Source organism: Camellia sinensis, chromosome 14 (genome assembly GCF_055761805.1).
Source record: "Camellia sinensis isolate YWXY chromosome 14, ASM5576180v1, whole genome shotgun sequence".
NCBI lineage: Eukaryota > Viridiplantae > Streptophyta > Magnoliopsida > Ericales > Theaceae > Camellia > Camellia sinensis.
The window spans coordinates 146893256-146905755 of NC_138974.1; positions in this window are offsets into that span (position 1 = coordinate 146893256).

A 12500-nucleotide genomic window follows, 5' to 3' on the forward strand; every position below is an offset into this window, starting at 1 on the left:
ACGGCCTCGGCCCGCATGCCTTGCCACGGCGTTGCCTAACATGCCATGCCACGGCCTCGGCCCGCATGCCATGCCATGCCACGGCCCGCATGTCTTGCCACGGCGTTGCCAAACATGCCATGCCACGGCCTCGGCCCGCATGCCATGCCACGGCGTCGCCCAACATGCCATGCCACGGCCACGGCCCGCATGCCATGCCACGGCCTCGGCCCGCATGCCATGCCACGGCCTCGGCCCGCATGCCTTGCTACGGCGTTGCCCAATATGACATGCCACGGCCTCGGCCCGCATGCCTTGCCACCGCGTAGCCCAGCATGCCATGCCACCGCGTTGCCCGGCGTGCCATGCCTTAGCCTTGGCCAACATGTCGAGGCACGGCCTCGGCCCGCATGCCTTGCTACGGCGTCGCCCAACATGCCATGCCACGGCCTCGGCCCGCATGCCATGCCAAGGCCTCGGCCCGCATGCCATGCCACGGCCTCGGCCCGCATGACATGCCACGGCCTCGGCCCGCATGCCATGCCACGGCCTCGGCCCGCATGCCTTGCCACGGCGTTGCCCAACATGCCATGCCACGGCATCGGCCCGCATGCCATGCCATGCCACGGCCCGCATGTCTTGCCACGGCGATGCCAAACAAGCCATGCCACGGCCTCGGCCCGCATGACATGCCACGGCCTCGGCCCGCATGCCATGCCCCGGCGTCGCCCAACATGCCATGCCACGGCCACGGCCCGCATGCCATGCCACGGCCTCGGCCCGCATGCCTTGCTACGGCGTTGCCCAACATGCCATGCCACGGCCTCGGCCCGCATGCCTTGCCACCGCGTTGCCCAGCATGCCATGCCACCGCGTTGCCCGGCGTGCCATGCCTTAGCCTTGGCCAACATGTCGAGGCACGGCCTCGGCCCGCATGCCTTGCTACGGCGTCGCCCAACATGCCATGCCACGGCCTCGGCCCGCATGCCATGCCAAGGCCTCGGCCTCGGCCCGCATGCCATGGCACGGCCTCGGCCCGCATGACATGCCACGGCCTCGGCCCGCATGCCATGCCACGGCCTCGGCCCGCATGCCTTGCCACGGCGTTGCCCAACATGCCATGCCACGGCCTCGGCCCGCATGCCATGCCACGGCCTCGGCCCGCATGCCATGCCACGGCCTCGGCCCGCATGCCATGCCACGGCCTCGGCCCGCATGCCATGCCACGGCCTCGGCCCGCATGCCATGCCACGGCCTCGGCCCGCATGCCATGCCACGGCCTCGGCCCGCATGCCATGCCACGGCCTCGGCCCGCATGACATGCCACGGCCTCGGCCCGCATGCCATGCCACGGCCTCGGCCCGCATGCCTTGCTACGGCGTTGCCCAACATGCCATGCCACGGCCTCGGCCCGCATGCCTTGCCACCGCGTTGCCCAGCATGCCATGCCACCGCGTTGCCCGGCGTGCAATGCCTTAGCCTTGGCCAACATGTCGAGCCACGGCCTCGGCCCGCATGCCTTGCTACGGCGTCGCCCAACATGCCATGCCACGGCCTCGGCCCGCATGCCATGCCACGGCCTCGGCCCGCATGCCTTGCTACGGCGTCGTCCAACATGCCATGCCACGGCCTCGGCCCGCATGCCATGCCACGGCCTCGGCCCGCATGCCTTGCTACGGCGTCGCCCAACATGCCATGCCACGGCCTCGGCCCGCATGCCATGCCACGGCCTCGGCCCGCATGCCATGCCACGGCCTCGGCCCGCATGACATGCCACGGCCTCGGCCCGCATGCCATGCCACGGCCTCGGCCCGCATGCCTTGCCACGGCGTTGCCCAACATGCCATGCCACGGCCTCGGCCCGCATGCCATGCCATGCCACGGCCCGTATGTCTTGCCACGGCGTTGCCAAACATGCCATGCCACGGCCTCGGCCCGCATGCCATGCCCCGGCGTCGCCCAACATGCCATGCCACGGCCACGGCCCGCATGCCATGCCACGGCCTCGGCCCGCATGCCTTGCTGCGGCGTTGCCCAGCATGCCATGCCACGGCCTCGGCCAGCATGCCTTGCCACCGCGTTGCCCAGCATGCCATGCCACCGCGTTGCCCGGCGTGCCATGCCTTAGCCTTGGCCAACATGTCGAGGCACGGCCTCGGCCCGCATGCCTTGCTACGGCGTCGCCCAACATGCCATGCCACGGCCTCGGCCCGCATGCCATGCCAAGGCCTCGGCCCGCATGCCATGCCACGGCCTCGGCCCGCATGCCTTGCCACGGCGTTGCCTAACATGCCATGCCACGGCCTCGGCCCGCATGCCATGCCATGCCACGGCCCGCATGTCTTGCCACGGCGTTGCCAAACATGCCATGCCACGGCCTCGGCCCGCATGCCATGCCACGGCGTCGCCCAACATGCCATGCCACGGCCATGCCATGCCACGGCCTCGGCCCGCATGCCTTGCTACGGCGTTGCCCAATATGACATGCCACAGCCTCGGCCCGCATGCCTTGCCACCGCGTTGCCCAGCATGCCATGCCACCGCGTTGCCCGGCGTGCCATGCCTTAGCCTTGGCCAACATGTCGAGGCACGGCCTCGGCCCGCATGCCTTGCTACGGCGTCGCCCAACATGCCATGCCACGGCCTCGGCCCGCATGCCATGCCAAGGCCTCGGCCCGCATGCCATGCCACGGCCTCGGCACGCATGCCTTGCCACGGCGTTGCCCAACATGCCATGCCACGGCATCGGCCCGCATGCCATGCCATGCCACGGCCCGCATGTCTTGCCACGGCGATGCCAAACAAGCCATGCCACGGCCTCGGCCCGCATGCCATGCCACGGCGTCGCCCAACATGCCATGCCACGGCCACGGCCCGCATGCCATGCCACGGCCTCGGCCCGCATGCCATGCCACGGCCTCGGCCCGCATGCCTTGCTACGGCGTTGCCCAACATGCCATGCCACGGCCTCGGCCCGCATGCCTTGCCACCGCGTTGCCCAGCATGCCATGCCACCGCGTTGCCCGGCGTGCCATGCCTTAGCCTTGGCCAACATGTCGAGCCACGGCCTCGGCCCGCATGCCTTGCTACGGCGTCGCCCAACATGCCATGCCACGGCCTCGGCCCGCATGCCATGCCACGGCCTCGGCCCGCATGACATGCCACGGCCTCGGCCCGCATGCCATGCCACGGCCTCGGCCCGCATGCCTTGCCACGGCGTTGCCCAACATGCCATGCCACGGCCTCGGCCCGCATGCCTTGCCACCGCGTTGCCCAGCATGCCATGCCACCGCGTTGCCCGGCGTGCCATGCCTTAGCCTTGGCCAACATGTCGAGCCACGGCCTCGGCCCGCATGCCATGCCTTGCCACGGCCCGCATGTCTTGCCACGGCGTTGCCAAACATGCCATGCCACGGCCTCGGCCCGCATGCCATGCCCCGGCGTCGCCCAACATGCCATGCCACGGCCACGGCCCGCATGCCATGCCACGGCCTCGGCCCGCATGCCTTGCCACGGCGTTGCCCAACATGCCATGCCACGGCCTCGGCCCGCATGCTTTGCCACCGCGTTGCCCAGCATGCCATGCCACCGCGTTGCCCGGCGTGCCATGCCTTAGCCTTGGCCAACATGTCGAGCCACGGCCTCGGCCCGCATGCCATGCCTTGCCACGGCCCGCATATCTTGCCACGGCGTTGCCAAACATACCATGACACGGCCTCGGCCCGCATGCCATGCCACGGCCACGGCCCGCATGACATGCCACGGCCTCGGCCCGCATGCCTTGCTACGGCGTCGCCCAACATGCCATGCCACGGCCTCGGCCCGCATGCCATGCCACGGCCTCGGCCCGCATGCCTTGCTACGGCGTTGCCCAACATGCCATGCCACGGCCTAGGCCCGCATGCCTTGCCACCGCGTTGCCCGGCATGCCATGCCACCGCGTTGCCCGGCGTGCCATGCCTTAGCCTTGGCCAACATGTCGAGCCAAGGCCTCGGCCCGCATGCCATGCCACGGCCTCGGCCCGCATGCCATGCCACGGCCTCGGCCCGCATGACATGCCACGGCCTCGGCCCGCATGCCTTGCCACGGCGTTGCCCAACATGCCATGCCACGGCCTCGGCCCGCATGCCATGCCATGCCACGGCCCGCATGTCTTGCCACGGCGTTGCCAAACATGCCATGCCACGGCCTCGGCCCGCATGACATGCCACGGCCTCGGACCGCATGCCTTGCTACGGCGTCGCCCAACATGCCATGCCACGGCCTCGGCCCGCATGCCTTGCTACGACGTTGCCCAAGGTGCCATGCCACGGCCTCGGCCCGCATGCCATGCCATGCCACGGCCCGCATGTCTTGCCACGGCGTTGCCAAACATGCCATGCCACGGCCTCGGCCCGCATGCCTTGCGACGGCGTCGCCCAACATGCCATGCCACGGCCTCGGCCCGCATGCCGTGCCACGGCCTCGGCCCGCATGCCTTGCTACGACGTTGCCCAACATGCCATGCCACGGCCCCGGCCCGCATGCCTTGCTACGACGTCGCCCAACATGACATGGCACGGCCTCGGCCCGCATGCCTTGCTACGGCGTCGCCCAACATGCCATGCCACGGCCTCGGCCCGCAGGCCTTGCGACGGCGTCGCCCAACATGCCATGGCACGGCCTCGGCCCGCATGCCATGCCACGGCCTCGGCCCGCATGCCATGCCAAGGCCTCGGCCCGCATGCCTTGCCACGGCGTTGCCCAGCATGCCACGCCACCTCGTTGCCCAGCGGGCCATGCCATGGCCTTGGCCAACATGCCTTGCCACGGCCTCGGCCCGCATGCCATGCCACAGCGTTGCCCCGCATGCCAAGGACGGAATGCCAAGCCACGGCCTCGGCCCGCATGCCATGCCATGCCACGGCCTCGGCTCGCATGCCATGCCACGGGCTCGGCCGGCGTGCCATGCCACGGCCTCTGCCCGGAAGCCATGCCACGGGCTCGGCCCGCATGCCTTGCCAAGTCGTTGCCCAACATGCCATGCCACGGCCTCGGCCCGCATGGCTTGCGACTGCCTTGGCCAGCGTGCCTTGCCACGGCGTGCCATGCCTTATCCTTGGCCAACATGCCATGCCACTGCCTTGGCCAGCATGTCGTGCCACCGCTACGGCCAGCATGCCGTGCCGGTCCGTTGCCCAGCATGCCACGGCCGTGGCGGCATGGCAAGCCACGGCCTCGGCCAGCATGCCTTGCCACGGCCTCGGCCAGCATGCCATGGCACTGTCTTGGTCAGCATGCCATGCCATGGCACCGCCTTGTCCAGCACGCCGTGCCGCGGCGTTGGCCAGCATGCCTTGGCCGGCATGCCATGCCAATGCCTTGGGCCAACATGGCGTGCCACGGGCTGGGCCATGCCGGTCCGTTGCCCGGCATGCCACGGCCGTGGCGGCATGGCAAGCCACGGCCTCGGCCAGCATGCCATGCCCCGGCGTCGCCCAACATGCCATGCCACGGCCACGGCCCGCATGCCATGCCACGGCCTCGGCCCGCATGCCTTGCCACGGCGTTGCCCAACATGCCATGCCACGGCCTCGGCCCGCATGCTTTGCCACCGCGTTGCCCAGCATGCCATGCCACCGCGTTGCCCGGCGTGCCATGCCTTAGCCTTGGCCAACATGTCGAGCCACGGCCTCGGCCCGCATGCCATGCCTTGCCACGGCCCGCATATCTTGCCACGGCGTTGCCAAACATACCATGACACGGCCTCGGCCCGCATGCCATGCCACGGCCACGGCCCGCATGACATGCCACGGCCTCGGCCCGCATGCCTTGCTACGGCGTCGCCCAACATGCCATGCCACGGCCTCGGCCCGCATGCCATGCCACGGCCTCGGCCCGCATGCCTTGCTACGGCGTTGCCCAACATGCCATGCCACGGCCTAGGCCCGCATGCCTTGCCACTGCGTTGCCCGGCATGCCATGCCACCGCGTTGCCCGGCGTGCCATGCCTTAGCCTTGGCCAACATGTCGAGCCAAGGCCTCGGCCCGCATGCCATGCCACGGCCTCGGCCCGCATGCCATGCCACGGCCTCGGCCCGCATGACATGCCACGGCCTCGGCCCGCATGCCTTGCCACGGCGTTGCCCAACATGCCATGCCACGGCCTCGGCCCGCATGCCATGCCATGCCACGGCCCGCATGTCTTGCCACGGCGTTGCCAAACATGCCATGCCACGGCCTCGGCCCGCATGACATGCCACGGCCTCGGACCGCATGCCTTGCTACGGCGTCGCCCAACATGCCATGCCACGGCCTCGGCCCGCATGCCTTGCTACGACGTTGCCCAAGGTGCCATGCCACGGCCTCGGCCCGCATGCCATGCCATGCCACGGCCCGCATGTCTTGCCACGGCGTTGCCAAACATGCCATGCCACGGCCTCGGCCCGCATGCCTTGCGACGGCGTCGCCCAACATGCCATGCCACGGCCTCGGCCCGCATGCCGTGCCACGGCCTCGGCCCGCATGCCTTGCTACGACGTTGCCCAACATGCCATGCCACGGCCCCGGCCCGCATGCCTTGCTACGACGTCGCCCAACATGACATGGCACGGCCTCGGCCCGCATGCCTTGCTACGGCGTCGCCCAACATGCCATGCCACGGCCTCGGCCCGCAGGCCTTGCGACGGCGTCGCCCAACATGCCATGGCACGGCCTCGGCCCGCATGCCATGCCACGGCCTCGGCCCGCATGCCATGCCAAGGCCTCGGCCCGCATGCCTTGCCACGGCGTTGCCCAGCATGCCACGCCACCTCGTTGCCCAGCGGGCCATGCCATGGCCTTGGCCAACATGCCTTGCCACGGCCTCGGCCCGCATGCCATGCCACAGCGTTGCCCCGCATGCCAAGGACGGAATGCCAAGCCACGGCCTCGGCCCGCATGCCATGCCATGCCACGGCCTCGGCTCGCATGCCATGCCACGGGCTCGGCCGGCGTGCCATGCCACGGCCTCTGCCCGGAAGCCATGCCACGGGCTCGGCCCGCATGCCTTGCCAAGTCGTTGCCCAACATGCCATGCCACGGCCTCGGCCCGCATGGCTTGCGACTGCCTTGGCCAGCGTGCCTTGCCACGGCGTGCCATGCCTTATCCTTGGCCAACATGCCATGCCACTGCCTTGGCCAGCATGTCGTGCCACCGCTACGGCCAGCATGCCGTGCCGGTCCGTTGCCCAGCATGCCACGGCCGTGGCGGCATGGCAAGCCACGGCCTCGGCCAGCATGCCTTGCCACGGCCTCGGCCAGCATGCCATGGCACTGTCTTGGTCAGCATGCCATGCCATGGCACCGCCTTGTCCAGCACGCCGTGCCGCGGCGTTGGCCAGCATGCCTTGGCCGGCATGCCATGCCAATGCCTTGGGCCAACATGGCGTGCCACGGGCTGGGCCATGCCGGTCCGTTGCCCGGCATGCCACGGCCGTGGCGGCATGGCAAGCCACGGCCTCGGCCAGCATGCCATGCCACGGCCTCGCCCAGGATGCCATGGCACGGTCTTGGTCAGCATGCCATGCCATGGCACCGCTTTGTGCAGCGTTGGCCAGCATGCCTTGGCCGGCATGCCATGCCAATGCCTTGGGCCAACATGGCGTGCCACGGGCTGGGCGAGCATGGCATGCCACGGGCTGGGCGAGCATGCCACGCCGCGGCCTTGGCTAACAGAGCAAGGCATGCCACAGCCTCGGCGAGCATGCCATGCCATGGCCAAGGCCAAGGCCAAGGCAGTGGGCAAGGCCAAGTCCCTGTGCAAGGCATGGCCAAGGCCAAGGCCAAGGCCAAGGCCGCGGGCAAAGGCCAAGGCCAAGGCAGTGGGCAAGGCCAAGTCCCTGTGCAAGGCATGGCCAAGGCCAAGGCCAAGGCCGCGGGCAAAGGCCAAGGCCAAGGCCAAGGCCGCGGGCAAAGGCCAAGGCCAAGGCCAAGGCAGTGGGCAAGGCCAAGTCCCTGTGCAAGGCATGGCCAAGGCCAAGGCCAAGGCCGCGGGCAAAGGCCAAGGCCAAGGCCATGGCATGCCACCGCCTTGATCGATCTTTTTGAACATGATTCTTTTATAATCTTACCCAAACCGTGCAACACAATTAAAAATGCACTACAATCAATTCTAAATGTCATTCCCTATTTTTTTGCAATTTTTCTTGAGCTTTTCGAATTTTTAAAGCCCTTATTTGGCAAAAAAAATCAAAATAAAATAAAAAAAATGAAAAAAATAATTTAATAATTTCTATAATTACTAGTGAATCATCCTTTAATTATTGGAATTTTTCCATAATTTTTTGACCATTTTTATTAATTTTTATTATTTTTTAAGTATTAAAATCGAAATAAATTAAAATAAAATATTTTCGGTAAAAAAATATTTTTTTTAATTTTTTTATGGTGTATTAAATTATTTCCTACAACTTTCATGTTGAAAGTTTTGGCAAAAAACCATTACTTTTTAAAAAAACCCCATTATGACTCCTCGAACATGCTTGATGTTTCCTCCTGCCAGATTGAAAAGGGCTTAACAGCCTATTATAAGGGGGGGGCACCTCCCTTGCCCAGGGCCAGGCAGTGTCAGGTACGCCCCATGTTGGGCGCGGCCTGGGCTGCGGCCTTGGGTTATATGCACTGCGGCTCGACCGCGGCCTGGGCTGCGGCCTTGGGCGGCTCGGCCGCGGCCTTGGGCGGCCTGGACCGCGGCCTTGCGCGGCCTGGGCGCGGCCTTGGGCGGCTCGGGCGCGGCCTTGCGCGGCCTGGGCGCGGCCTAGAGCAGCATGGCGTGGCATGCGCGCGGGCGTGGGCGGCCTGGCATGCGCGCGGCGTGGGCAGCACGGCATGGCATGCGCACGGCCTGGGCGGCCTGGCATGCAGCCGGGCTGGCATGCCCGCGGCGTGGGCAGCACGGCATGGCATGCGCACGGCCTGGGCGGCCTGGCATGCAGCCGGCCTGGGCAGCACGGCATGGCATGCGCACGGCCTGGGCGGCCTGGCATGCAGCCGGCCTGGCATGCCCGCAGCGTGGGCAGCACGGCATGGCATGCGCACGGCCTGGGCGGCCTGGCATGCAGCCGGCCTGGGCAGCACGGCCTGGCATGCGCACGGCCTGGGCGGCCTGGCATGCAGCCGGCCAGGGCAGCCTGGCCTGGCATGCCCGCGGCGTGGGCAGCGTGGCCTGTGCGAATACCGCGCGCGTGGTCTTTTTGACCACGGTGCGCGTGTTGCGCGCATGGTCGCGCACGCCTTTGCACGCCTTCGCACGCAACGCACGTCTAGTGATAACAACCGCAGCCAAGGCCAAGGCCAGCAGCATGGCATGCCACGGCCAAGGCAGGCCAGCCAAAGCCAGCAGCATGCCATGCCAAGGCCAAGGCCAGCAGCATGCCATGCCACGGCCAAGGCAGCCCAGCCAAAGCCAGCAGCATGCCATGCCAAGCCAAGGCCAGCAGCATGCCATGCCAAGGCCAAGGCAGCCCAGCCAAAGCCAGCAGCATGCCATGCCAAGGCCAAGGCCAGCAGCATGCCATGCCACGGCCAAGGCAGCCCAGCCAAAGCCAGCAGCATGCCATGCCAAGGCCAAGGCCAGCAGCATGCCATGCCACGGCCAAGGCAGGCCAGCCAAAGCCAGCAGCATGCCATGCCACGGCCAAGGCAGGCCAGCCAAAGCCAGCAGCATGCCATGCCAAGCCAAGGCCAGCAGCATGCCATGCCAAGGCCAAGGCAGCCCAGCCAAAGCCAGCAGCATGCCATGCCAAGGCCAAGGCCAGCAGCATGCCATGCCACGGCCAAGGCAGCCCAGCCAAAGCCAGCAGCATGCCATGCCAAGGCCAAGGCCAGCAGCATGCCATGCCACGGCCAAGGCAGGCCAGCCAAAGCCAGCAGCATGCCATGCCAAGCCAAGGCCAGCAGCATGCCATGCCAAGGCCAAGGCCAGCAGCATGCCATGCCACGGCCAAGGCAGCCCAGCCAAAGCCAGCAGCATGCCATGCCAAGGCCAAGGCCAGCAGCATGCCATGTCACGGCCAAGGCACGCCAGCCAAAGCCAGCAGCATGCCATGCCAAGGCCAAGGCCAGCAGCATGCCATGCCACGGCCAAGGCAGCCCAGCCAAAGCCAGCAGCATCCCATGCCAAGCCAAGGCCAGCAGCATGCCATGCCAAGGCCAAGGCAGCCCAGCCAAAGCCAGCAGCATGCCATGCCAAGCCAAGGCCAGCAGCATGCCATGCCAAGGCCAAGGCCAAGGCCAAGGCAGCCCATCCGAAGCCAGCAACATTCCATGCCAAGGCCAACGCTGCCCAGCCAAGGCCAGCGGCATGCCATGCCAAGGCCAAGCCCAGCCGCATGTCTTGCCACGGCCTTGTCCCGCAGCGTGGCGTGCCTTGGCCTTGGGCTAGAACATCGCATGCCACGCCCTTGGCAAGCAATCCTGTCCCTCGTGTAATTGCCATTTGGTTTGGCTTTGACTTGCGTATATGTTGCCCTGCGAAATGCATGTCCCTCGGGTAATAGCCGTTTGGTTGCCTTTGACTTGCGAACACGTTGCTAGTGCTTTCCCCAGTGGAAGCTTGTTGGGAAAAGTATGTCCCTCGGAAGTTGCCTGTTGCATTCGAGCTATCCGATGCTTGCTCGGTTTCTCTAAGAGTTTTTGTACGTTCGTTGGGCTTTTTAATTATTTATTTACTCATAAAAATTATAATAAAATAAATAAAAAATAAAAAAATAATTGAAAAAATTACTATAATTACTAGCGCCTCATCTTATAATTGTTGGAATTTTTCTAGAATTTTTTAAGTATTTTTAGTAATTTTTATTATTTTTTAAGTATTAAAATTGAAATAAATTAAAATAAAATATTCCGGTGGCCAAATATTTTTTTATAATTTTTTTTATGGTGTATTAAATTATTTCATACAACTTTCATGTTGAAAGTTTTGGCAAAAAACCATTACTTTTTAAAAAAACCCCATTATGACTCCTCAAACATGGTTGATGTTTCCTCCTGCCAGATTGAAAAGGGCTTAACAGGCTATTATAAGGGGGGGGCACCTCCCTTAAGGCTGGCCAGCATGGCCAGGCCACAGGCCACGCCTATGCCTAGGCGGGCGCTTGGCACATGCCATCGCTTGGCTTGTGGCATCGAAACTACATAGCCAAGCACGGGATGCGTCGAGTGGCGGCCCGCGATGGTGGCGGTGGCACGTTGGCCTAGACCAGCATGCCATGCCACAGCCTTGGCCAGCAACATGGCATGCCAAAGCCTTGGCCAGCAGCATGCCATGCCCTGGCCTTGGCAAGCATGCCATGCCACGGCCTTGGCCAGCAGCATGCCATGCCACGGCCTTGGCCAGCAGCATGCCATGCCCCGGCCTTCGCCAGCATGTCATGCCACGGCCTTGGCCAGCAGCATGCCATGCCACGGCCTTGGCCAGCAACATGGCATGCCAAAGCCTTGGCCAGCAGCACGCCATGCCCCGGCCTTGGCAAGCTTGTCATGCCACGGCCATGGCCAGCAGCGTGCCATGCCCCGGCCTTGGCCAGCAGCGTGCCATGCCACGACCTTGGCCAGCAGCTTGCCATGCCCCGGCCTTGGCCAGCATGCCATGCCACGGCCTTGGCCAGCAGCATGCCATGCCACGGCCTTGGCCAGCAACATGGCATGCCAAAGCCTTGGCCAGCAGCATGCCCTGCCCCGGCCTTGGCCGGCAGCATGCCATGCCGCGGCCTTGGCCGGCAGCATGGCAAGCCCAAGCCTTGGTCAGCAGCAGCATGCCATGCCAACGCCTTGGCCAGCAGCATGCCTTGCCATGGCCTCGTCCAGCAGCATGGCATGCCACGCCACGGCCTCGGCCATCAGCATGCCTTGCCACGGCCTCGGCCATCAGCATGCCTTGCCACGGCCTCGGCCATCAGCATGCCTTGCCACGGCCTCGGCCAGCAGCATGGCATGCCCCGGCCTTGGCCAGCAGCATGTCATGCCACGGCCTTGGCAAGCATGCCATGTCCCTCGGGTAATTGTACAAGTTGCCTTGCGAAATGCATGTCCCTCGGTTAAATTGCCATTTGGTTGGCTTTGGCGTGCGAACGAGTTGCCTGTGCTTTCCTTGTGGAAGCTTGTTGCGAGAAGTATGTCCCTCGAAAGTTGCCTGTTGCGTTTGTTATTCGCATTCGCGCTAACCGGTGCTTGCTCGGCCTCTCTAAATGTTTTCGCGCGTTCGTCGGGCTTCTTAGTCCTTCGGGGGGTGATTCGTTTTGGGGGGCTGGTGCACAGTGTACGTCGTGGCGCGTGAGTTGTGTTTGGTTTGTGCGAGTTGGAGGGATCCCTGCCTGTGCAGCGAACTCCACTGGTGCATTCCTCCATGTCCCTCGGGTGATGCCTTTAGGTTGTCTTCGACTCGCCTTCGGGTTGCCTGCGCTTCCCTAGTGGAAGGTGCCTTGCGAAAAGCCTGTCCCTCGGGTAATTGCCATTTGGTTGGCTTTGACGTTCGAACGAGTTGCCTGTGCTTTCCTAGTGG